The 27,785-nt window shown below is 41.7% G+C and overlaps 1 long non-coding RNA gene across 1 annotated transcript in view; it reads left to right on the top strand.

The window, feature by feature from the left end:
* The first annotated feature begins 3,455 nt into the window (after positions 1-3,455).
* LOC137379807 (uncharacterized) overlaps positions 3,456-27,785 on the top strand; it is an 82,695-nt gene continuing 58,365 nt past the window's right edge. Inside the window, exon 1 of the long non-coding RNA XR_010976919.1 lies at positions 3,456-3,956. This is a non-coding gene — a long non-coding RNA (uncharacterized lncRNA). The remainder of the gene's footprint in view (positions 3,957-27,785) is intronic.

Here is a 27,785-nt window from a genome sequence, read left to right as displayed (position 1 = left end):
CGCCCGACCGCCGTAAAGTTGATCGGAGGCGGGAGCGGGGCGGGTAGGTCTCCCGGAGCCTCCCCCTCAATTTAACGCCACCCCCACACCATCATTCGACCCGCTGGGGCGATGTAAAACTCAACCTTTACTCTGTTTCTCTCTTCACAGATGCTGCCTGACCTGCTTAGTATTTCCAGGACTTTCTGTTTTTATTTCAGATTTCCAGAATTCACAGTATTTTGCTTTTATTTTAATAAAATAGCCTTCTCATTTAAAGCTTGTTCACAAAAATGCACAATTGTTGTTGTTCCGGCACTTACTGTTCTCATTTCAACGTGCAATCCCTGCTTGGTCTGACCTAGATATGACTCTAGTCCCATAGTAGATGGTTGACACTTAATGTCCTGAGGACCATTAAGCATGACATAACTGCTACGGTTATCGCATGTCAAGGACAAATTAAAAACGATGATGGGTTTCTGTGTGTGTCAGATGCCTGGCTGAAAAAGAAATAGGTCCTGGATGGTGTAATGCCAGACCACGTGGTGTGTTTACTGACTGAACCATAGGGTGGCAGTCAAGGTAAAATGTGAATGGATAACTAGTACACTTATCTATGCTTTCTACCCTTGTATGTTGTCTGAGAACAGTGGTGGTAAGTGATACTGAGCAAGAAATTTTAGAGGCGTAGCTGAATAGTCAAGCATTCAGAAGTGTCTCCAGCAGAAGCATTTGGATACTACTTTTATTTCTTTTGGATATTTTAGGAATTAATTGCATGAGTTATATCTGTCTAGCTGCTCAGTGGATTTTGGAAATTTGAATAATAAAGAATGTGCGAGTGATACACATTGTTAAATAATGTGGATGTGTTATAAGGAGAGCACGTAATAGCATAGTTGACTGACCTGAAATGGTAGTGATGATGGGAAGCAGGAATGAATAGGAAGTTCTAACTGTGCATTGAAGAAAGCCACCTGATGAGCTGACCAGCCCCATGTTAAACTACCTGGTCAAAAAAGCAAAGGAAAGCTTAAATGGACATTAGAAACTGTCTAAATTGTTGAACTTTCCAGGAATAATGCCACAGGTAGTCCCTTGCCCCAGACCTGCTTAGTATTTCCAGCACTTACTGTTTTTATTTCAGGTTTCCAACATTCGCAGTATTTTGCTTTTATTTTAATAAAATAGCCTTCTCACTTAAAGCTTGTTCACAAAAATTCACATTTGTTGTTGTTCCGGCACGTTCTGTTCTCATTTCAACATGCAATCCCTGCTTGGCCTGACCTAGAGATGACTCTAGTCCCATGCTAGATGGTTGACATTTAATGTCCTGATCCCCAATTTTCTAAAAATAAAGTGCTAAGTAAGTCTTTTGCTGGAGTATCTCAAATCTTGCAGAATCAAACTTTTTTTAAATTGAGGTTAGTTGAGGTGAAAATGTCATCAACATTTATTCTGTTTATAATATTTAAAAAGTAATTTGAAAACTCAATGAAATGAGGAGGTAATGATTTACTTCAATTTTGTAGGAAGTAGCAAGTGGAGCATTAGAGTTTACAGTTTCAGTCAAAAAAGTACATTTTGAGGCAATGATCAGACTTTTACTCTAGGTTTACATGCTTTTTCTCTGTATATATTTTGACAATCTTTCTTCATTTTCCCATTATTTCAGTAGTCTGCCTCCTTGCTATCGATTTCCTATACATTAGAAAATACGATAAATATGTATTCATGTTGTGTCACATTGATTGTTGCCATGCAATGTAAGCTTCCATTGTACATCTGAGCTGTTCTGTGAACTGAGAAGTCTGGTTTATATCAGAAAGGAATTGATTTTATTAAAAAATAAAGAACTATGTATAATTATTCAAATAAGATTGAAGAAACCACTTGTGCTATTTCATACAAGCAAACTCAAGTGGAACGGGTCATTTGTCCCATATTTTAAGATCTCTGTTCAACATTGGTTAGTTAAAAGATATGACAACCATTCTATCTTTTTAATCGCTGATCTGTGATTAAAACCATGGTCTTAAGTATTTATTGGTTTAGTACTTTGTAGGTACATAACAATAGCACAATGAGTTTTTTTCCTCATATTACTATGAACAGATTGCTAATATTTTTAAGATACTTACTTAAAGGTGTGTGTAAAATGCACTGTAAAGCAATAAAGGGTATAGTTAGATTTCAATTGAGTTTAAATGTTATAATCTTTCCAAAAAAAGTCAAATTACAATATTTGAATTTGTGTTTCCTGTAAGAAGGTTTATTGATTTTCTGGCTTTTGTCTGTGGAAAAGGACATTTGGAACGTTATTGTCTGATGAAGATGATCGTAACAGTTTTATTTGGCTGCTATACTGAAATACTCTTATTGGCAAAAGATGGAAGATAGCTAATAGAGTAGACAAATGGTTAGTATAATATCTAGGGTATATAAGTGATTTTTCTTGTGCTGTTGCCCAGCTGAAAGGGCATGAAATTCTGTCGCTTGTTTTATATATTTATAAACTAAGATAACCACAGTTATCTATGTATGTGGCTGATAACAACAGTGATATTACTACCATTGTATTGGGATACAGTAGTGTAATGGTTATAGTACCAGACTAGCAACCCATGTGGTGTGAGTTATGCATTTGCTCCTATCTGAAAAAGCATATTGAAATGGTACGTTGGCCACATCCCCAATTTAAACTCATTTTATTATTGGAAAGAGTGCAAACTATATGAAAGTTCTTGTAGTTTAACTAGAAAGCCTTAATCAATACAGTGAAATGTTGAAGTATGATTTGTGTTCTGTTCCCTAGTCTCATACCAACGATTGTTCTAGAAACAGAATTCATATGAAATGGTTCAGAATTTGATATGCACTGAATTTCTACACTGATTCTGGGCAAAACTAAATTACTGAAATCTGAATGGTAAAAAAGAGAGAGGGAGAGAAGGCCAATAGAAGAACAAAAATGAATATCATGGTGCCATTTCCTCTGGGATACTTCCATCTTATAGGTTCCTGTGCTAAATATGGATACAGAACAATTGTCTTCAGACTCAGATTTCCATTTTTGTTCCCCTCATGATTGAATTTGAGATCGGAGCATTAACCAGCAAGAAGAAATGAAACATTTGTGACCTTTGGGTCATCTTGACATTCCCCACTATTATTGCCTGTGTTGGTGAAGGTCACTGTGACCCTCAACATTTACACCTCAGGATCAGTCCAGGGATCCTCTGGAGACATCTGTGGGATCTCAAAAGCCCATTGTTGCATCAAGCTGGTAATCTATGCCTTGTAACGGAGGGCAGGCCAGTACATACAGTTTCACACCGATTAGGCCTGACAGGCCGAGAGGGCGGTTGCATTCAGGGCCATTGCTGGATTCACTCAGGTTCAGGGGGTAATCAACTGCACACATGAGCTTGCTTCTCCTGCAAACACAGACATACTCTAGCTGCGCTCGTCATTCTGTGCCGGTTTCAAGGTCCAGAACTGTGCCATTGGCAGAACTGTGGCAAGGGGCCTTTCAATATTGACAATGCAGCAATCAACTCTGAATGACCAGGGGCCTGTTCTGTGAGACTGCTATGCATTTCGCTGTGAATGCTGACACCTCCCCATGCCTGATGCTTGGATCGTCAACCTCTTTTCACATTCCATTGGAGCCTTTTGTCACATCCAGGGCTGCGAGCTTGGCATTACGATGTCCACTCACCTTGCCAGAGTGCAACACAATATTGAATCACTTGCCGTACTGCAACCATATCCATGTGACCACCCTGTGGCTGCTGACTTCCACTGCGACCTCCAGCCATGTCTTCTTGGTGAGGCTTCCTGGCCTCTTCCTCCCATCGACTGGGAAAAGCACCTCTCTCTGCGGCATTGGGGAGGCATCACAACCTCGGAGCCACTCTTCCTCTAACTGCAGCCATTCCCTGAAAGCAATCCTTGTTATCTCTTCCTTCCAGGTATGATGGCTTTAAACCAAGTACTACTGTCTCTTTAAATATGGCACCTGCATTTCAGTTTCCAGGACTTCCTCCTGCCCGCCACCTGCTTTTGGCCGGCTCCCATGCCTACTGGCTGTTAATTGGATGCTCCCTTCAAAATCCAGTATCATGCCCCACTGCCCACATTAAGCGGCCACGTGACCTGATTTGGAGCCTGATGTCAGAATTTCCTCCCTTCCAGTACGTTCTCTGCTGCTCAGGACAATGAAAGTGAAAGCTGCTGCTTTTTTGGTGCCGACAACCCTTTTCAAAAACTTATAATCAAGTGAACTCAACTACACTGCAAATGTTTTTGGTGTGGCTTTAGAAGGAGAAGAATAGGAAAGCTGAAAAATACAGGAGTACAGGAGTAGTGAAGTCTTGCTTCAATTGTATAGAACCTTGATTAGACCGCACCTGGAGTACTGTGTGCAGTTTTGGTCCCCTTACCTTAGGAAGGATATTATTGCCATAGGGGGAGTGCAACGAAGGTTCACCAAACTTGTTCCTGGGATGGCGGGACTGTCCTAAGAAGAGAAATTGGGGAAACTGGGCCCGTAGAATTTCGAAGAATAAGAGGTGATCTCATTGAAACCTACAAAATACTTAAAGGGATAGACAGGGTAGATGCAGCGGAGATATTTCCCCTGGTTGGAGAGTCTAGAACCAGAGGATACAATTTCAAAATAAGGGGGAAGCCACTTAGGACGGAGATGAGGAGAAATTTCTTTACTCAGAGGGTTGTGAATCTTTAGAATTCTCTACCCCAGAGGGCTGTGGAAGCTCAGTCATTGAGTTTGTGTAAAGTAGAGATTGACAGATTTCTAAATACAAATGACATAAAGGATATGGGGAAAAAGGCATTGAAGTGGATGATCGTATTGAATGGCGGAGCATGTTTGATGGGCTGAATGGCCTATTCCTGCTCCTATGTTCCTATCTGAAAACTCTTATGTGGGTGAAATTGGTCTTAGGCGGTAAAACAAAATCACTGCCCGTTTTATATTCTGCTCGATTTGCCTTCCTAATCAAGTAAAACAGGTTGCCAATCTGTGACCATCCATTTCACACAACTGCCCAAGACAATTTTAGAATGAAAGTTCTGTATGTCGGAGGAGTAGAAAGATTGGAGCTGAGCATTGTCAAAGCTTTTGCAGTCTCACCAGATTCCCACGCAGTGCTTGAACAGTGGTAGATATATTATGGTAAGAGAGAGATTTGTATACAAGATCTAATGCTGCCAGGTACCATTTTGCTCACAGATTTAAATATTTAAAAGTGAAGTGCATATTTAGATGTTCAAATGAAAGACTTCCTTGCTTGCATATATTGTTTCTATTGGCTTGACAAGATAAGAATTGAGAACAGGAACAGACAATTAGGTGCAACAAATCAGTTTGTTTTTCCATTTAAATATAATTGTGAGAAGAATGGTACCATTTATTCATATTAATGCTGCATATGAAAAAACTTAGATTATTAAGAAAAATGACCAATAAACAGTAGGCATTCACAATGAATGAGAACCAGACAGGGACTAGAGCAAATCTATTTTCTGACAGAGTGGAGGTGAGATCGGTGACATTCTTCACTGAGGGAGTGGGCAGACCAGTTTGGCAATATGCTGAGGCTGTTCATAATGGGTGGGATTAGAATTATAAATGCCAGTGGAATGTCAGGTTCTCCACAATACCTGTCAGCTAGCTGCTAAAAAAAAAATGTGGCTTTAGAAAACCTGCACAGTCCTTTATTCTTGCCGTGCCTTTGGTCTTAAAACTTGGGATGCTTGAGGCTGTTCAAAATAAGGTGTCATAAGTGGAAAACTGACCCCATTGCCATTTAATCATCAACACTCCAATCAGTTAACTAAAAAGCTAAAGGTTTCGCTAGTCCCGACAATCACTTTGAGTAAGAGATATTAATTAATTGACACTGAACACGAAATCCATGTGGCGAATCTCTGAAAAGGAAAATGCATTACATAGCAGATCCTTTAGAAAAACGAAAGCAAAGCTCGCCATTGAAATGCTCTATGTTCAAACCTCTTGTGAAGGTCACTCTCACTCATTGATTATGCTCACCTTATTGCATAAGAGGAGGCTATCTGAGTACAACCTTGAGCTTTGAGTGAATGGACTCCATTTTAAACTGCTGAGCAATTTGGCTCATTTCCATGTGGGATGTAGCAAAGCATTTTGTAATAAATTTGGTCAGATAACAAGTTATCTAAAGGCATTTGTCTCCTGTTAAAAAAAAACCCACAGGCACTGCTGCAGCTGCATTGGTAAATTTCAATACAGCTGCTTGATGTTACAATGATGGGCACTTTAGAAAATGGGCATCAACTTAATTGCAATTCAAGAGTATAACCAACCCATTATACAGAGAATAAATAGCAGCTGTACAGTGCTGATGATGCTATTATTTGTAAAAACAAAATTCGAGTGGTTTGTAACTGAATGAAAGTCAGAGATGGTGTTACAGCAGGCAGCATGCTATTAGTCATCTCATTTTTTTTGATTGGCATATGTAAGTTAGTGAGCTTTCCTGATTGTTCATGAATTTCCCGTGACTAGCATTTTGACAAAAACAACTACAACAATTTGCATTTATATAGCGCCTTTAATGTGGTAAAACATCTTAAGATGGTTCACTGGAGCAATTATCAAGCATAATTTGACCCTGAGCCACATAAGGAGATATTAGGACAGATAAACAAAAGCTTGGTCAAAGAGGTAGATTTTAAGGAGCACCTTAAAAAGAGGTGGTAAAGAGGCAGGGAGGTTTAGGGAGAGAATATGGAGCTTCGGGCCCAGACAGCTGAAGGCATGACTGCTAATAGTAGACTGAAGTAAATTGGGAATATGCAAGAGGCCAGAATTGGAGGAGCGCAGAGATCTTGGAGAGTTGTTGGGCTGGAGGAGGTTACAGAGATAGGGAAGGTCGAGATCATGCAGGAATTTGAAAACAAGGATGAGAGTTTTAAAATCAAAGTAGCTGGACTGGGAGCTAATGTAGGTCAGTGAGCTCAGGGGGGGTTGGTGAATGGGAGTTGGTGCGAGTTAGGATATGGACAGCAGTGTTTTGGATAAGCTCAAGTTTACAGAGGGTGCAAGGCAGGCGGTCAGCCTGGAGAGCATTGGAATAGTCAAGGCTAGAGATAATAGAGTCATGGATGAGGGTTTCAGCAGCAGATGAGCTGAGGTGAGGGCAGAGATTGGTGAGCTATGAATACTTTACAGAGCAATTACTAGAACATAAATTGTCCTGTCTCCTCACATGACTAAAGCAAATGATTTTATATTTATATTTACCTACCTGCCCCACAATGCAACTGTGTCAAATTGGTGAGTTTTCTTAAAGAATTGTCTTCAAACTTGTTTTGATCCTTCCATTATCTGAATTATGTAGAACTGGGCTCAGGAAATGATCCATGGGCCTGAAAGGATAGGCCCAAGATGCATTCAATATTAGGCCTCAGGCCTCATTTATTTCCATTTTTACAGTTTTACACTATTGCTGGAAGTTAAAATTACCCCCAACACCCTCTACTGAATTCAGTGGAAATCATCTAATATCACATCAAACCTAGCTGAAACAATAACTTAACAGGAGTGTGCTGTTATCACAGTATCGAGAGTATAGAATTTATTTTGTTAGGTGAGAAGTAATGACAACTTTTTTTTATTATACTGCATTTATTTTAAAAGCTTTATTTGCAGTCAGAATTATCTAAGTTTAGCATAGAATAATTGTAATACTTTTAAAGGAAGCAAGAGATGGCAATTTTGGAATATTACATAATAGGAAGAAAGGAGGACTTGCATTTATAAAATTTCAATAGGGACAGATCTATCTCAGAGTTTGTGATAACAATTTTGCTACCTTTCTGAAAATTAGGAGTCTTTTTTCCAATCTAGAACAATGTAAAACAAGGCAGTTGATAACAGGGACACAGGACCATGAGAAATGTTCTCTCGAATGTACGCACGTGTGTGGCCGTGCAGCAATCTGGAATGTACTGTGCATTGAAACAAACAAACTGCTCACGATTTCATGACAGTTCAATGACGTTTAAATTTTAAGTCGCTCATGGATCGAAACGTAGTGCTCAGAGGAGTTTGTAGCCCGCCCACTACAAAGAAGATTTAGAGGGAACATTGAACAGGAGTAGGGCATTCAGTCTCTTGACCGCATTCAACCATTCAACTGGATCATGACTGATCTGTATCTTAACTCCATCCACCTGCCTTGGTTATGCAACCCTTAATATCCCTTCCTAAAAAAGACCCATCAGTCTCAGTTTTGGAATGTTTATGTGATAGAGATATGTGGATACATTTCGTACTTGCAGTGTTGTATTTCTCCATTCCACCTACGCATCCTGATAATCTTGATAATTGGGGGTAGTAGTTGCCCTTATCCTTAATGATCCCACATCTCTGTTGCCAGTTGGTTTGCACTGATACTATTTATTCATAATTGGATCAATCACATCACCTCTTTTGGGCAATGCTGTGCATTTTTGCAACTGAATATTATGGATCCAAGAAAAACATCATAGAAAAGTTGATGTTTGATTAGACCAGCTTGTCATGCAACTGTATTCTGTTTGCGTTCAACCAAGATTAGGGGATTTTTAGCCTCCAAAGGGGTTGGGTATGGAGGTGAGTTGGTGGGGAATTTCACGCCGCTGGTCGGCGTGCTGGTTCCCTAGTTCCATCCCACCCTCTAGCTTCAAGAGCCTGCCTGCCATCCTTAATTGGATGGCAAACCCACCCTCTGGCCACTAATTGGTCAATTCAGAGGAATATCACAAATGATTGACTGTTCACCACACAGTGTATGCTTCTGACCCCATATGAGCCTGACGGCGGAATCCTGAAGCCCATGGGGAAAATCCTGCTCTAGATTTTGAATGAAATGGCGGGAATCAGGTAGGTGAAATTCAGTTGGAGAGCTGGCCTGTCAACTGGGAGTGATAAATTCAGATTCCAGTTTTGAGTGAAATTTCTGTCAGAGATTCCTCATAAGGACAGGGAGAAATCTGAGAGGTCAGCATGCCTCTTGAAAAGTTATTCAAATCTGAACAGTAAATAGATTATATAAAGTGCTTTGACGATGATACTTTTCAATATCTGCGAATAAGTTTAAAGGTCTCAAATGATGTAGAAGTGGACAGGACAAAATAGGATGTTTTTTCACTTTGGTTTTACCAAGCCGACGATGCAGGCTCTATGGTGGGGGTTGGGGGCTGGAAGATGGTTCCAGCAGCAGTCCACCACAGAGGTCGACGCAAGAAGGTCTAGTCCAAGTTCCTGGTGGTGGTGAGGCTCCATGGCAGCCCCACCCCCACCCCCGCCACTGGGCGACGGGATCTGAATTTAAATATTTAAATTAATGACATGCATAAATTTAAATCAACTTGCCTTGAATCATCCAGGCGCGCTGTGATCTTGGGCGCTGCGGCTGGCACTCCCGCACCATCAATTCCCCATCCGGGGAAAGCCGGCGCGACACTGATGGGGAGGGGGGGGGAGGCGTTAAAATTTCAGTGCGGGTGTGGGGGGAGGGGGGACAGGATCAAATAAACGTAATGGGTGTAGGGGATGCTGGGAGAGGTCGAACTTTAAACTTTGTGCAGTCTGGGCGAAGGGGGAAGTTAATGTAATTGTTATTGGGGGATGGGAAAGGGGCTTTAGAAATTTATTTGATAAATTTGGGGGGTGGGGGGATGGTGTATCTTTAAAAATTGAAATATGCTGGCAGGGCTGCCTTCCCTTTAAAAATGGCGCTGGCACTTGCCCACAGGCAGCTGTTGCCATTGCCAGCGTCAGACAGCCCGACCTTTCCGCATGATTTTGGGGAAAGGGGGGTGCGGGCCATCCCGACTATTTAAATGAACCACCGTGTAGGCGATCATAGCGGCTGTTTGGTATGCGGGCCGCCATTTGTTGAGCTCACCGCCGAGATCGGCGGCAGGCTCTTAAAATCCTGACCACAGTGTTTATATTGGTTGAGTTTCAAAATACACTAACATGGGATTCTTATGGATGGCCATGCAGCATATTTAAAATTTTAATAGATGCAGATTTAGTTAGATTGATATGTAATTTCTAGCTGTGGCCATGTGGGAAAGCACTGTAGCAGAAAATTTTGAAAGGAAATATAACCTTATTCCATTGTCAACCCAGGTGTGAAGCCTGCCAATGTTTTGTTTGCTTGACTGCTCAATAGATATGGCTAATAAATATCCCAGTTCTAGCTACTAGTCTTTGGTTCTATGTCATGCTTGTGTGAGCATTTGAGTCTCATGTGTAATACCTCATCCCAAAAGACACACTTTGAGACTGTATCCTTTGTGCCAAGAAATGAGAGAAGGCTGAGCACAAACCATTCAAAGAAACTTCAAAGGGCAATTTTCTGAAAAGTGTTTTTAATTACAGTTACTGAACAATAAGGTGGCTAGTCATGGTAACACTGAAATTAAAAGGCACACTAAAACCAAAACCCATCCATCCAGAGCAGCTTATCAGTTCCCTGTTGACTGCATACACTGGCTGCTGTGTTGAGCAAGTCAAGGCTGGAGCTCCAGGCTGGTGTCGTCCTCAAGTACCGGCCCACCAAGATCCAGAGCTGGTCCGAGACATCAAGGTGACCAGTTTGCCATCTCCAACAAGAAGCTTGACATGTTGCTGGGAGCTGCCACTATGGCATAAGACAGGATCCTACCCAACATCCAGGCCATGCTGCCAGTAAAAAATATCAGGCTTCCAAACAAGGCTGAAGTTGAAGGATGGAAATCATCAGTTGGGAACTGATGCTAGATGACCATTAAGTATGGCTCTGTTTGTCATATTACTGTTTATTTCTTTACAATAAAAAAAATATTCACAGTTCCTTTTGCTGAATATTTTTAATGTAAGTATATCTGGACCATACATAGCTTGTTGCTGCATCATCTTCTTTCATCGTCACTGAATCAAAATCCTGGAAGCCCCTGCCCGACAGCATGGTGGGAGTAGCTTCACCACATGGATTGTTCGGGTTCAAGAAGTCCCACCACCACCTTCTCAAGGGCCACGAGGGATGAGCAATAAATGCCCACCTTGTCAGCGATTCACACATATCGAGATTAAATATATAGAGAAAAGCAAATATATAGCTGGTATAAAGTGGTTTTGAGTGTGACATTTTTCAGTATCTAAGTTAACATATAATATGATGAACATCCTGTCTTAGCAATTTACAACAACTATGGTTCATTGTTAAATTAGAGCTACAATAACTCCAGAGTAAAAGACGTGGGTTTCAGTCTGTCGAGGATGCAGCTTGATTATAGAAATTGTCTCGCTGATGATCATACAAAAAAGGATGCTGGATGCTGGAATGTAACAGCAGAGGCATTGCTTAAAATAAGAAAAAAAAACACAGCAAAGGAAAAAAAGCTGAATTTAAACTTGGAACAAATAATGAAATGAGACTTCTAATCCAGTCGTGTGGGGTCATTTTTTATATGAGGCTTGCTGGAAGGAGCACTGAAGTTGATTCTGTTTTTCCTTATAACAGAGAACAATTTAAATGAGTTCCAGCAGTGCTCAAATACTTTAGAAGTTTCCTTATTAGCATTTAACACTGTACCAGCCTGATTGAGAGAAACCTCGAGGGCTCAAGTTTACTTTTTAAAAATTCCACTTGAAATGTTCAGCTCAGCAGGGGAGCTATGAATACTTTTTTTATTTGAATGTTAGAAATTTCTGAAAGCATTCAAATATGCGTGAGGAGAAACAGCACTGAATAATTTCAGTTGTAAAAAAAAACAGAGTACTTTAGTGAGAGAACTGTGTCCTTTTTTGTTAATAGACAACTATGGGCATTTCAGTCAGCAAATATGCAGTTGTGGTTAACATGCCCAGTTTATGAAAAACTGGTGAAAAGTGACTCCCTTGACCAAATAGCAGTTATTAAATATGTAGTGCTGCTGCATCAATTTTAAGATAGTTGGCAAAAAATCCAGAAAGGAAATGAAGATAATTTTCTTTCTACACAGTGAGTTGTTGTGATCTGGAATACGCTGCCCAAAAGGATGGTGGATGCAGATTCAAAAGTAACCTTCAAAAGGGAATTTGATGTGGACTTGAAAAGGAGAAATTTGCAGCGCTGTGAGAAAAGGGTAAGGGAGGGGGACTAATTGGAAAGCTGTTTAAAAAGTGCCAGCAGGCACCTGATGGGCTGAATGGCCTCCTTCTATGCTGTAAGATTCTCAGATAAGATTCTACCATTCTATGTTGCAATACCTCACGCCTTGGCAGATACATGAAGTTGAGCAAATGGTGAATCCAAGTCAAAGTTTTTCAGCCTTGTTTCTAAAGTTGCAGTATTCCACCACCAGTTACATCGAGAGATTCCAGGCTGCAGCACCCCCAGTGGAAGCACTGCTTGCAGGAAACACATTGTGAAAAATTGGGGATGCACAGCAATGGAAATAAAAATCAGGAGAGGTGTATAAACAGGCTGCCAATATGCTATCACCTGATTTTATAGGTTGCACAAAATCAAAGTTACCCCCCAATCAATGTCACATTGCCTATGAGTATTGAACGCGGATCATGCAAGTGAAAGTCCGCATTCCATTAGTAGTCATGTCACTTCATTTTAAGGCATTCCCCTGTGCTAAGATTATTTCATAAAAGAGGAAGATTGAAAGAATGATTTCTACAATATCTAGGCTCCCTTCTTCATCTTTTGCTCCCGACACTTCAGAGATAGTCACCAATATCATCAAAGGAATTATTGAGCACACTGAAGTCATCTTGAAGCAGCGCTTCAGATGCCTGGACAGATCAGGTGGGGTGTCTTACAATACAGCTCTGCTAGGATCTCCATGATAACCATAGTTTGCTACACACTGCATGCCATCTAATGAATCACAAGTGTTGGGTAGGTAGAAAATAAGAGAATACCCACCCACTGTTACGGACAAGTTGGTTTCCAGTGCCTGGTTTCCACTGTTCACCTCCCAACTGACCACAGTGTTTTTGCATTATTAATGTTTCAGCCCCTGTGCTTTGTTTGCCAAATAAACAGACAATGACAGGCTTTCTCATAGGTTTAAATCAGAAGATTAAATATTTATTGAACAATATGCATCACCTGAAATGTTTGCAACATATTCATATTCACATATTCACTCTCACAGGCACACACAAGAGAAGATAGCTAAATAGTAGGGAAAGGGTAACAGGTGTTAAGAGTTCATAGTGTAAAAGTCTATAATTTCAGGAAAACCTGTGGGATCCTCTCGGAAGGTGAGTTTTAAAGTTGCCAGCCTGTTTGCTGGCTGTCTCGTATTTGTTGGGTTTATGAAGACGGCTGGCAGTTCACTTTCATTTGAAAATGGTGCTGATGTTCTTTGTTCAGTTTTCACAGGTGGAGGAATGATTTTTAAAAAGGCATTCTCTTTTCTCTGCTGCAGTTGGCTTTTAACTTGTCTCAGCCTTGTTCAAAATTTAGCTGCAACTGGTCTCTCTCTCTCTCTCTCTCAACCTTATGCTGAAATTCAAAATGTTGACCGTGTGATTGGAGAGAGACCAGGCTGATGTTGATGACTTGATGGCTGAACTGGAAAGATGCCTTTGTTATTCAAAACAATTACCTTTAAAGGTAAACTCATTGAGTGTTAGTTTCACTCATGTGACTTTAGGTCTCAGTTCTCGACGGGCTGGTACAATGGCTTTTGATGGTCCCATGTTGATAAAGGCGGGGCTAAAGTGTGGCGAGTCGAAGAGACTTAGCAGTTGGCAGGAAAAAAGACAGAAGCGCAAGGGAAGAGCCAACTGTGTAACAGCCCCGACAAACACATTTTTCTGCAGCACCTGTGGAAGAGCCTGTCACTCTCGAATTGGCCTTTATAGCCACTCCAGGCGCTGCTCTACACACCACTGACCACCTCCAGGCGCTTACCCATTGTCTCTCGAGATAAGGAGGCCAAAGAAGAAAGAAGGATGTTGATAATGAGTGCTGTACAAAATCTATTGTAGTGAAGGGTAGTTGGAGATGTAGAGTCTGGGAGTGTCTTTGTTTTAGCTCGTTTTGTGTATAGCTCACATCCACGTGTGATAAGTTGTCCATTTCCATGTAGACTAGGTTAATTGGTTTAAGTTCTAGTAGACATGGATGCGTATTATAGTGCAGGAGGTGATATTTGTCATGTGACTGTGTGCTCCATCTTGTTGAAAGCAAATGTACCAGTCTTTTAAAATTGTTCTAATTTTTTAACTCTTCAGTTCATTTTTTTTGTATTTTCATCATTGCATTTCCTGTGAGTGTGACAAGAGCAAGATAAAAATGAGGGTCCAGGCAGAGTCTTGTTGATCCTTCTTGGAAAGCAGAAAGAACCATAAAGCAGGCTCTCAATAATAAGATAACAACAGAAAGTGCTGGAAATACTCAGAAGGTCTGGCAGCATCTGAGGAGAGAGAAACAGAGTTCATGTTTCAGGTCTGTGACCTTTCATCAGAACTCCTGTCATCACAACAGTCATCGCAGAGTGTTTGTCATACCCTTTCATGACTGGAGAACATGTTAGATAGCATTCTTATTTTTGAAATACGCCCACTGAAGTATGGATTCCAATGCTTTGCAGCTGAGGAAATGTAGAAGGTAGCACACAGCTCAGCACATTCCTTCTGATCCTGTATCTTCACTTGCTGAAGCTCTCTAGTAACCTGTACTTCACCTGGTATAACTACTTAAATCTCTCGGCATGAATGTTTTTGTGTTGATCTTAACAATGGGTAGAGTGAATGACACTGAGTGCTGTGAGGTATAGATTTCTTGGGTACCACTCAGACATGCAGTTTGTTCTTTAGGGCTGTCCAGAGAAACAGAAGAAGAATACATTGTCATGCAGATCCCCACCTGCCAAAAATGAGGCATATTGATTTCGTTGTATGAATATTGATTTTAAACTGTGCCTGGAGTGAAGAAATAACTGGTTTGAAGATCACCAGACACTTGGCTGGAAGAACAGCGGCATACTAAGAGACAGTGCTTGGAGAGACAAAGGAATTGATCGCTGATTCAATTAACAGAGATTGGTCTGACAGTGGTTCCACATCTTGTTGGTAAAAGATAGCACTACACCTCCCCCCCCCCACCAAGAGCCTTGAAATCCACAAACCTCGCAGGAGAGACTGTTCCAAAATAAGGAGCTAGTCACATGCCTAACCTGCTGGGCAACCTGGGGTTTTTTTGAATTTTGCCACAGAGAAAGGTACAGAAGGCAGTGTGCAACTGAGGCTGGAATAAAGAAGCCTCTCTCTCTCACTTTCACCTCAAGCCACTGGATCCATGGAAGACACCTAAACCTCAAGAGAGAAAAGCCTCCTACATCGGAACAAGTTGAAGGGTGAACTGGGCCCCAATGAATTGCAAGACTTATCGGTAATCAAAGACTCCACATTGAATGTAAAGGACTGTAACTACCAGATATTGCCTCAAGCTTTTCCCCTTTAGTCCTTCTACTTTTTCTGTCTCTACCTGCGTGTGTGTTTATCGCGTATGCATGCTAATGTGGTCATGTCGCATATTCGTAGTCATTAACCGGATTAGAATTTATGATTAATAAACTTCTACCTTTCTTGTTCAAATCTAAGGAAACCTGTTTGATTTTGTTACCTTACAATTGGAGCAGTGAATAAGGATTCACTGAGGGGAAGCTAAAAACACGGTGTTTAAAAATTAAACCCTGTTACAGTTAAACCAGGCAAAGGCTGAGAGGGAACCCCTAGACCCCTTCTCACCTGGTCGTAACAACATGTTGGAACAGTGGAAGAAAAACACTTCCAAAACTGAACATACATCACTAATAGTGTGTGTCATGGTGATTTTGTTTAATTAGATATGTGTTTGTGTGTAACTGTAAGTGTATAAGCAGGTGATTGTGTGAGGCAAAGACGAGGCAGAAGTACAAGTAAAAAATGGCAATAGCTCTGAGTTTCATGACTCCTCTATTTCACTATATATTCTCAAATGCCACAAATGTTCAACATGGCATTTTCATGCGGACTTAGGGGTCTAAACTGAGGGAGATCTCTCATGGTTTGGGTTTGTCCACTTTGGTCATGTGAAGCTTTACTTTACAAGCAGAGATTAAGTACTGAGACCTTGGATGTTGGAGAGGCACAGAGATGGATGAGAACCAAGTGGGCAACGTGCATTGCAGCTTCTGTGCGAGTCAGGGAACACACATCATGTGGAGTAATTATAACTTAAGTTTGCCTTTGGCGGTCATCTTGAGCACCAACAGAAGTCATTTGGAGTAATGGCAATAAAAAGTGCCCTATTGCTTTTTTGGGCATGCATATGATGTTGGGAGATGCTGTTTTCTGAGGGATTAGTTTACAGTCTCAATCAGGATGTAACAGAATGACAGGAAACTGTTAGCGCATTACACTCTTACTCATCTATTTTTTTACGGTTCATTGCTCATTATCCGTCCCTTGGCAGACTTCCTAAGGCTATTAAGCTTTTGCCTCATCTGCTTTCAAGGCTGCTGGAGACTGCATTTACCCTGACAGTCACTCCCCTGTCAAGTAGCCAATACACTTCTTCTGAGAGAGGCTGTGATCCCAAAGAGGTTAATCTTACTTTGCCGCTAAGTGTATCTTCAAGCTTGCATTTGAAAGAGGGGCTGATTCATTCATTCATCCAACCATTTCTCCTTATCAACATTTAATCTCCCTTTTAAATAGCAGTTGTTGCCTCGAAGAACTGCAGCTGCCTGCTATTTCCACCCCCCCCCGCCCCCCCCCCCATCGTCAGTAACCTCATGCAGGCCAAGTTGGGATCTCATCATGAAACCAATTACACCAATCTTGGGAAATCTTACAAGTTCGACTCAACATAATTTAGGGAATGTCATGCTCTTAATTCCTGGCACATTAGCATCTGGAACAGAAAATGTACCTTCACAGCTGACAATGGAGGAATAGAATGCTTAATGTTTCCTCTACCATCATTAGCGGTAGCTCAATATCAGTCTCATTTGCTTATAGAATAACTGAACTGGACTGTTTCACTTTTAGCACCTATATCTAGTCCTTTTTTACTGTAATTCAGCATATGGTTACCAGCACATGAAATGGAAAATAGTTGTAATTGACTCTGTCAACTCATTGCCGAGGCGCTATCCTATGACTCAGTTGGTCGCAATCTCACCTCTAACCACAAAGTTATCAGTTCAAGTCTCCATCCAGAGACTTGAGCACAAAATCTTGCCTGACACTCCAGTATAGTACTGAGGAGTGCTGCACTGACTTTTGGGTGTGACATTAAACTGAGGCCCTGTCTGTTTTTTTTAGATTAGAGATACAGCACTGAAACAGGCCCTTCGGCCCACCGAGTCTGTGCCAAACATCAACCACCCATTTATACTAATCCTACACTAATCCCATATTCCTATCAGACATCCCCACCTGTCCCTATATTTCCCTACCACCTACCTATACTAGTGACAATTTATAATGGCCAATTTACCTATCAACCTGCAAGTCTTTTGGCTTGTGGGAGGAAACCGGAGCACCCGGAGAAAACCCACGCAGATACAGGGAGAACTTGCAAACTCCACACAGGCAGTACCCGGAGCTGTGAGGCTGCGGTGCTAACCACTGCGCCACTTTGCCGCCCTTTTCTAAGGCGGATGCATAGGAACACCACCACCTGCAAGTTCCCCTCCAAGCCACACACCATCCTGACTTGGAACTATATCGCCGTTCCTTCACTGTCGCTGGGTCAAAATCCTAGAACTCCCTTCCTAACAGCACTGTAGGTGTACCTACCTCACATGGACTGCAGCGGCTCACCATCACCTTCTCAAGGGCAATTATGGATGGGCAATAAATTCTGGCCTGGCCAGCGATGCCCACATCCCATGAACGAATAAAATAAAGGCAAAATATACCATGGCATTATTTCAAAGAAAGGAAGGAGAATGGTGTCCGGGCTAATATTTATCCCTCAATCAACATCACATTATCTGGTCATTATCACATTGCTCTTACTGGGACTTTGCTGTCAGCACGTTGGCTGACGTGTGTCCTACATTACAACAATAGCTATACTTCATAAAGTGCTTTATTAGCTGTAAAGCACTGTGGGAAGCGCTGTGGTTGTGAAAGTCATGACATAAATACACGTCTTTCTATGGCTGGAATTTTTTGTTGGGTGGGAGGCCCCGTCCACTGCTGAAAAGTCGGTGGCGAGCCCGCCTCCGACAGGCTTGGGGAGCCAGACTGGGAAATTTCGTTCCCCAGGCCTTTAATTGGCCTTGGGCGGGACTTCCACCTCCTTGAGGCACGAAGTCCCGACTAATGGAGCTGCCTGCCAATCAGTGGGCTGGCAGCTCTTGGTCCCAGCAACGCCACCGGGAGCGGTGGCCACTGCTGGAACTACACCCAACCATTGCAAGAAGATGAAGTACGGCCCTGGAAAAGAGGTAAGTTTTTAGGGCATCGTCAGGGACAATCGGTTGAGCCCCAGCGAGGCAAGGGGGTGCTGGTTAGGGGGGGGGAGGCGGGGTTTAAGGATCTTGATTGGCCTGGGGTGGGCAGGCCGTTTCTCGCTGCTGCTGCCCCACATAAAATTGCAGCGGGTGGGGGGGAATGTGTTCAGGAACAGCCCCTCCACTTCCCACTCTCTTTTACGCCCCCTGCCATTAGCCTACTTGTTTGGGGGATGTAAAATTCCGGTCTTTCTTTCTAATTGTGCTATTTCCTTCTCAAACAATGATATAAATGTCTCTTCATTTGCCAGGAATCCTACTCCTGTCTCCACCATAAATATTATGTTGTAGCTGGGCTGTCTTCCTTCAGTTCTTTGTAGTGTACATTTTGTTTTGCTTTCATTATGCCCCGTAATAGATTAGTGGCAGTAAATGTGGGAGTTTTACTTTGATTTGATAGTTGAAACCTCAATTACATATAAAGTTAGTTGTCCTAAATGCCTTTCATCTGCCAAATGTATTTGCTGATTATTGAGGGTTATGACCTGAAGCTTAAGGAGGAATTTGATACAAAGGACTGTAACAGATTGACTGTGCTGAGTACTGTCATATTGGCCTAAAAAAATCTGCTCAAATGTGGTATGTGAAATGTGCAGACCAAATTCCTCGGGTTTTTCCATGTTTGGCCATAATTAGTTATCCTAGGTGAACTTCTAGCCCATCTATCCAGTTACATTGAGTCTACAGCACAGAAACAGGCCATTTGGCTCAACTTTACACAACTATGCTGGCATTTATGCTCTAAACAAGTTTCCTTCCACCCTTCTTTAGCCAATTCTATCAGCATATCCTTTTGTTCCTTTCTCCCTCATATGCTGATCTAACTTCCCTTAAAAGCATCTATACTATTTCTCTCAACTATTCCTTGTGATAGCAAGTTCTTACCACTCTTTGGGTAAAGAAGTTTCTCACCCCTGTTGCTCCAAATCCCCCCACCCCTCAGTCTTCCTTTTTCTAGAGAAAGGCGCCCCACTCTGTTTGGTCTTTCCTGATAGTTAAAACCTCTCAGTTCTGCTGTCATCCTCGTAAATAACTTTTGGATCTTCATCAATGCCTCGATGTGCTTATTATAATATGGAGCATCATAGAACAGTTACAGCACTGAAGGGGGCCATTCGGCCCCTCATGTCCATGCCAGCTCACAGCAAGAGCAACTCACTTAGACCCACTTCCCTGTTTTTTTCCCTCGTAGCCCCGCAAATTTTTTTGCTTCAAATATCCAATTCTTTTTTGAAGGCCTCGATTGAATCCGCCACCACCACACGTTCAGGCTGAGCATTCTAGATCCTAACCACTCGCTGCATAAAAAAGGTTTTCCTCATGTCATCATTGCTTCTTTTGTCAATCACCTTAAATCGGTGTCTTCTGGTTCTTGACCCTTTGGTCAACAGGAATGGTTTCTCCCTATCTACTCTCTCCAGACCCATGATTTTGAACATCTCTATCAAATCTTCTCTTAATCTTCTCTTCTCCAAGGAGAACTGGATCAGCTTCTCCAATCTATCCACATAATTGAAGTTTCTCATCCCTGGAACCATTCTCGTGAATCTTTTCTGCTTCCTCCCTAATGCCTTAACATCCTTCTGAAAGTGTGGTGTCCAGAACTGGACACAATACTCCAGTTGAGGCCAAAGCAGTGTTTTATACAGGTTCATCATAACGTTGTTGTTTTTGTACACTATGCCTCTATTTGTAAAGCCCATGATCCTGTATGCTTTATTAACTGCTCTCTCAACCTGCCCTGCCACCTTCAATGATTTGTGCACATATACCCCCAGGGCACTCTGATCCTGCACCCCCTTTAGATTTGTACCCTTTATTTTATATTGCCTTTCCTCATTCTTTCTACCAATCACTTCACATTTCTCTGGATTAAATTTCATCTGTCACTTGTCCGCCCATTCCACCAGCCCAAGTCCTCTTGATGTCTATCACTAACATCTTCACAGTTCACAATACTTCCAAATTTTGCATTATCTTCAAATTTTAAAATTGTGCCCTGTACACCCAAGTCTAGGCCATTAATATGAAATATATCAAGAAGAGCAGTGGTCCTAACACTGACTCTGGGGAACCCCACTACATATCTTCCTCCAGTCCAAAAAACAACCCTAGGTCAGAACTGTACACTCTATTCAAGTATGGACTAATCAAGGTTCTATGCAAGTTTAACATGTCCTCCCTGCTTTTCTATCTCTCTGAAAATGAATTCCAGTGCATAATTTGCTCTTTAAGGCCTTATTAACCTGCATTGCTCTTTTTAGTAATTTGTGTATCTGTACCCCTAGATCACTTTGTTCCTCAATACCAAGCAGTATGTGTCCTCCTTCTTCTTCCTACCAAAATACATCACTTCTCACTTATCTATAACAGGCTTGATGCTGGGATTTCACCAAAGAAAGAAAAAACTTGCATTTGTAAAGCACCTTTCATGACCTCAGGACAACCTAAAGTTCTTCACAGCCAAGTGTAGTCATTATTTTAATGTAGGGAAACGCAGCAATTTGCACTCAGCAAGGTCCCGGAAAAGGCATTGAGATAAATGATTAGATAATCTGTTTTTCCTCATGTAGCTTGATGAATAAACATTGGCTAGGATACCAGGTGAACTCCCCTGCACTTCTTCAAATAGTGGGACCTTTTACATTCACCTAAGAGGATAGACTTGCTTTAAAATCTGATCTGAAAAACAACACCTCCGACTGTGCTCTTTTAGTATTGCACTGAAGTCTCTGGAGACGAGGCTTGAACCTATGCCCACCTGACTCAGAGGCAAGTTTGCTATCACTTTGACAAGGTCAATTCGAGTAAATCATTGCATTTACAAACTCTCACTCTAAATCACTTGGTTTTATCTCCACTATTCAACCTGAAAGTCAATTTCATGTGCTGATCAGTTCTCATTGTGAAGAACATCCTGATATTAGTCTTAAATTTATCTTTCGCTTGTTTGCCTCCTTGTCCTACTCTGGTTCACGGCACTTTTTCAGCTTTATATGCAAGTCTGATATTCCAATGCTGTAGCGCATGTTTTCAAAGTATAGCTTTGAATTTGTTCCCTAGTTCATCAATATCATAGTCATACCTCTCACTTCAAACATCAACGCAAAGCAGCTTGTTGCTGACACCTACTGTAAGTTTTCCGTCTCTTCTGAGGGCCCATAAAAGGGTTGTCACATATTATTTGTAGACTGCCTATGGAGTTTACTTCAGGATTTAAAATCACAGTCAAACACAGTAAAATTGCTGCAGTGACTACATACAATGTTTCTTTCAGCCATAAGAAATATTAATATTTTCCCAAGGCTGACATTTTAGCTGCGAGTTTTGAGAGTTGTTTATGGAAGAAAATCATAATTCATTTTTTATTTCCATGAGCAATTTATGGTTGCTTTCACAAATGGGAATTTAAACCACATCATATATTCCCCCAAGAAGCATTCTATTCATAACTCCCATCTTAAAAATTTAGCTTATATATTAAAGAAAGGTCCTTTAAATAGATGAGTCAGGGTAAAACCATCCGGCAATGTCTCAGTTACATTCTGACTTCACTGCAAAGGAATTACAGGGGAGACATTGTACAAACACTTAATCATTTATATCAAACTCCTCTCTAACACAAAAGGGTTAATGCCTGCATTAAAACAGCACAGCGAAGAATCTAGTTTGAGAACATTCGGCATTTGCACAAGAAAAGCAGCAATTGTAATTGCTACCCAACAATTATTTAGATGATCCAGGGCCAACACAAATGTAGCAACTTGGTTTAAATGCCAATTTAGATAGGAACCTATATAAAAATGCTGATAAACCCAGATACCGTGCCCCACATATTTTATTTATATGTTCCAGAATGGCAGTCGTGATTCTTAAAAAAAAAATCTGTTTTCTGTTCTGCTGGATAAAATAAAAAAGAAAGACTTGCATTTATATAGCACCTTTCACGAACTCAGGACGTCCCAAAGTGCTCTACAGCCAATTAAGCACTTCTGAAGTGGAGTTACTGTTGTAGTGTAGGAAATGTAGCAGTCCATTTGCGCACAGCAAACTCCCACAAACCACAGAGATAATGACCAGGTATACTGTTCTAATGAAGTTGGATGAGTGATACAATTTGCCCAGACTTCCCTGCTGCCCTTCAAAATAGTGCCTTGGGATCTTATACATTTACATGAGAGGGCACCGCTTTATGAACGGGTTTCTAGACTATAGAATTTTTCATCAGCAATAAAGCACACAGCATACCTAGCTGGTAATGTATCCAAAGCTTAGGACAGGGACTCTATTAAATATTTGTAACCCAAATATGGGTTTCCACCAAATTGATATTTCAATTTTTTAAAAAAATGAAGGACAGATTTTCCTGCCTCACTCCAATTCTGGACCCAAATGTGTGCTGCTCCTGTTCAGTCCAGTGGTGCTAGCATTTCCTGTCCCTGGGCTTTTACATGACCCATGGAAGCTTAGGAAATGAAGGAGTAGATTTACTCCCCCACCTCCCTACCCCAAGCACAGTAGGAGTTGTCGGCCTCAATAGACCTGACAAGAGTTCAGTCTATTTTGAGTTGAGTCTCGCTAGTATTGGGCTGGTGGGCTGTGGGTGGAAAAGTACTGCTCTGGGGAAACCCACTGGTTCTGGGCCACTACAATATTTGCACAACCTTTGAACTGGTAGATGATAGGTCTGGGGGAGGAATCTATTCACAGGAGGTGGGAGGCAGGTGCAGCATGGCAATGACCCAAGTGGTTTTTAGGAAGCCAAGAGGAAACATCCTGTTCCTACCTGACTCTACAAAAAATAATTAAAACTTCTGGGCTCCTCTTTGTCTGCACCACCAACAAAAACTGCATGGAACCCTCTGCGGAGTCCTAAAATTGCAAATAGGCTTCCATGTATATCATAATGCGTGTCCTTGATAAGTATGTACCTGTCAGGCAGGGAGGAAGTTGTCGAGCAAGGGAGCCGTGGTTTACTCAAGAAGTTGAAGCGCTTGTCAAGAGGAAGAGGGCGGCTTATGTTAGGATGAGACGTGAAGGCTCAGTTAGGGCGCTTGAGAGTTACAAGCTAGCCAGGAAGGATCTAAAGGGAGGGCTAAGAAGAGCAAGGAGAGGACACGAGAAGTCATTGGCGGATAGGATCAAAGAAAACCCTAAGGCTTTCTATAGGTATATCAGGAATAAACGAATGATAAGAGTTAGAACAGGGCCAATCAAGGATAGTAGTGGGAAGTTGTGTGCGGAATCAGAGGAGATAGGGGAAGCGTTAAATGAATATTTTTCGTCAGTATTTACAGTAGAGAAAGAAAATGTTGCCGAGGAGAATACTGAGATTCAGGCTACTAGGCTAGATGGGATTGAGATTCACAAGGAGGAGGTGTTAGCAATTTTGGAAAGAGTGAAAATAGATAAGTCCCCTGGGCCAGATGGGATTTATCCTAGGATTCTCTGGGAAGCCAGGGAGGAGATTGCAGAGCCGTTGTTGTTGATCTTCAAGTCGTCATTGTCGACAGGAGTAGTGCCGGAGGACTGGAGGATAGCAAATGTTGTCCCCTTGTTCAAGAAGGGGAGTAGAGACAGCCCTGGTAATTATAGACCTGTGAGCCTTACTTCGGTTGTGGGTAAAATGTTGGAAAAGGTTATAAGAGACAGGATTTATAATCATCTTGAAAAGAATAAGTTCATTTGCGATAGTCAGCACGGTTTTGTGAAAGGTAGGTCGTGCCTCACAAACCTTATTGAGTTTTTCGAGAAGGTGACCAAACAGGTGGATGAGGGTAAAGCCGTGGATGTGGTGTATATGGATTTCAGTAAGGCGTTTGATAAGGTTCCCCACGGTAGGCTATTGCAGAAAATACGCAAGTATGGGGTTGAAGGTGATTTAGAGCTTTGGATCAGAAATTGGCTAGCTGAAAGAAGACAGAGGGTGGTGGTTGATGGCAAATGTTCATCCTGGAGTTTAGTTACTAGTGGTGTACCGCAAGGTTCTGTTTTGGGGCCACTGCTGTTTGTCATTTTTATAAACGACCTGGATGAGGGTGTAGAAGGGTGGGTTAGTAAATTTGCGGATGACACGAAGGTCGGTGGAGTTGTGGATAGTGTTGAAGGGTGTTGTAGGGTACAGAGGGACATAGATAGGCTGCAGAGCTGGGCTGAGAGATGGCAAATGGAGTTTAATGCGGAGAAGTGTGAGGTGATTCACTTTGGAAGGAGTAACAGCAATGCAGAGTACTGGGCTAATGGGAAGATTCTTGGTAGTGTAGATGAGCAGAGAGATCTTGGTATCCAGGTACATAAATCCCTGAAAGTTGCTACCCAGGTTAATAGGGCTGTTAAGAAGGCATATGGTGTGTTAGCCTTTATTAGTAGGGGGATCGAGTTTCAGAGCCACGGGGTCATGATGCAGCTGTACAAAACTCTGGTGAGGCCGCACCTGGAGTATTGCGTGCAGTTCTGGTCACCGCATTATAGGAAGGATGTCGAAGCTTTGGAAAGGGTGCAGAGGAGATTTACTAGGATGTTGCCTGGTATGGAAGGAAGGTCTTACCAGGAAAGGCTGAGGGACTTGGGGTTGTTTTCGTTAGAGAGAAGGAGGAGGAGAGGTGACTTAATAGAGACATACAAGATAATCAGAGGGTTAGATAGGGTGGATAGTGAGAGTCTTTTTCCTCGGATGAGGATGGCAAACACGAGGGGACATAGCTTTAAGTTGAGGGGTGAAAGATATAGGACAGATGTCAGAGGTAGTTTCTTTACGCAGAGAGTAGTAGGGGCGTGGAACGCCCTGCCTGCAACAGTAGTAGACTCGCCAACTTTAAGGGCATTTAAGTGGTCATTGGATAGACATATGGATGTAAATGGAATAGTGTAGGTCAGATGATCGGCGCAACATCGAGGGCCGAAGGGCCTGTACTGCGCTGTAATATTCTAATTTTAAAAAAAAATTCTAATAGGACCCTGTTATGGCCATGTGGTGAGGGGTGTGGGTGGTTCCCACTGTTCAACTCCCACTTGACTGAAACAAGTGTTTTTTATTACGATTTTAACCCCTTGTGTTTTATTTGTCAAATAAGTAGACAGCGACAGGTTTTCTTGTAGGTTTAAAAACAGATGATTAATTATTTATTGAGCAATATACCTTATCCTGAAATTGTCGCAACTGCGCCCACTCACGCATTCACTCTCACACATGCCCTCAAGAGAAGATAGATAGAAAAGTGCAGGGTTAAAGGTGTACAGAGTTCAGATTGTAAAAGTCTGTTGAAAGGAATAATTTGTGGGCTCCTCCTCAGAGGGTTAATTTTTAAAGTTGCAGGCCTGTTTGCTGTTAGTCTGGTAATCGTTGGGCTGTTGCAGTCTCTTGGCAGTTCACTTTGGGTTGAAGATGGTGCTGATGTCTTAGGTCAATTCTCACTGGTCGAAAAGTCGTTTTTGCAAAGGCACTTTCTTGTCACTTTGTAGCTAACCTCTACTCGCCTCAGCAGGGTTCAACTGTGTTGTCTTGAAATGATCTCCCTCTACTCCCTCTCAGCCTTTTTGGAATTCAAGATGTCTTTTTGTTGCACTGTGTGGCTGAGGAGAGACCAGACTGATGATGTTGTCTCTAGTCCTGTCCTGAAAAGGCTTCCCCTTTGTTCCTCAAAACGATTATCTTTTAAAGTGAATATTTTACAAAGCTTAACTTCACCCATGTGACTTCAGGTTTCAGTCCTAGCTGGGCTGTTTAACAGTCTTGAAGATAGCCCCATCCTGAGGAGATGAGGCTGGTACACATTCCATTGTAATGGAGGTTATGCAGAAATGAGAAGTCTGCGAAAGGTCTTCTTTTATAGTATTTGAGTATAGCTTACACCCAGGTTTCATTATCTGTAACATTTCCATGCAGATGGGACTTAATTGATTTTCAGTCTTAGTAGACACAGATGTGGATTTGCGGGCAAGAAGTGCTGAGGGTCATGTTTTGTCCTCCATTTTGTTGACAGCACATAGTCCTCTTTTTAAAAGAGAAATCCATATTTATAACGTCAGTTTAAGTTCTGTATTTTCCAATCGCTGCACTTTGGGTGAGCATAACAACTCTGATTTGCATACGATAAGAGCCTACCCCCTGAACAAGGCGGGCATTCTGCTCACCTAGCGAATACATCTTAGGAAGGATTGGGATGGTCTCCTCCTCACCAGGAATGGGGCAGTAAAGCCATTCCTCATCATTTCTGATTGCTGCAAAGCTACAAAATCTCCCAAATGTTAGCTGTGGCTCAGTTGGTAGTACTCTCATTTCTGAGTCACTAGGTTCAAGTTCTATTTGAGGGCTGAAGCACAAAAATCATTTGGGTGAGCCATTAAACCGAGGCCCCATCTGCCTGCTTGGGTGGATGAAATGACCCCAAAATACAATTTCAAAGAAGAGCAGGGGAATTATCCCTGATGTCCTGGCCAACACTTATCCCTCAACCAACATCGCAAAAACAGATTATGTGGTCATTATCACATTGTTGTATGGGGGAGTCTGCTGTCCGTAAATTCCGCAAACATGTATTCATTTTTTTAAAAGCTCTGTTGGGTTTATCTATCATTAACAGGCAGAAAGATTCATTGGTCTGATAAAACTACTACAAAGTGTGTAACCCACACCTTCTTGGAGGCCCATGAATGAGAAAATATCTCTTCCTACCAGTATGTGATTGTTAACTACAGCTCTTTTAAGTTGCTCTGTCTTTATTAAGACCAGCTGATAGCTGTTTTTCTCAAAGCCCTCCTCTAATGTTGAGCCAAAATGCCCTGTGGAGCTATAGTGCTCACAACATGCTCACAAATTAATCATCGCCGTTAAGGGCTAAATTTCAACAGAAAAAAACTTACATTTCAACTGGAGTTTTTTATTACTCTCCAACAGAATTGTGGGAAAGTGAAATTTAAACATGAGTAGCTCCTGAGAATGTGATTTAATTTATGGGAAAAAATAAAAAGCAACTAATTACAGCACATCTGTAGTGATGAGCTTTTAATACTCCTGAAGCAGCGAGCTAGGGAGTTAACTAGTAAAATATTGATGTTTGTTCTTCCAGTTATTTTGGTGCTTCATTTTTCTGGGAAGTATAACAAGGCAAAATTCAAAAATCCAGCATTCCAGAGCAGGCCTTTGTCTTCTTGTCACCACAGGAGTGGGCCAACATGGGGAGATTGTTAACAGAGAAGATCAGACCGCAAACAAGTAAAGGAAGCAACCACCATGGTAGGAAGTG

Source organism: Heterodontus francisci, chromosome 18 (genome assembly GCF_036365525.1).
Source record: "Heterodontus francisci isolate sHetFra1 chromosome 18, sHetFra1.hap1, whole genome shotgun sequence".
Taxonomy (NCBI): Eukaryota; Metazoa; Chordata; class Chondrichthyes; order Heterodontiformes; family Heterodontidae; genus Heterodontus; species Heterodontus francisci.
Note: the sequence above shows the minus strand (reverse complement) of the source record. Positions and strands in the feature narration are given on the sequence as shown.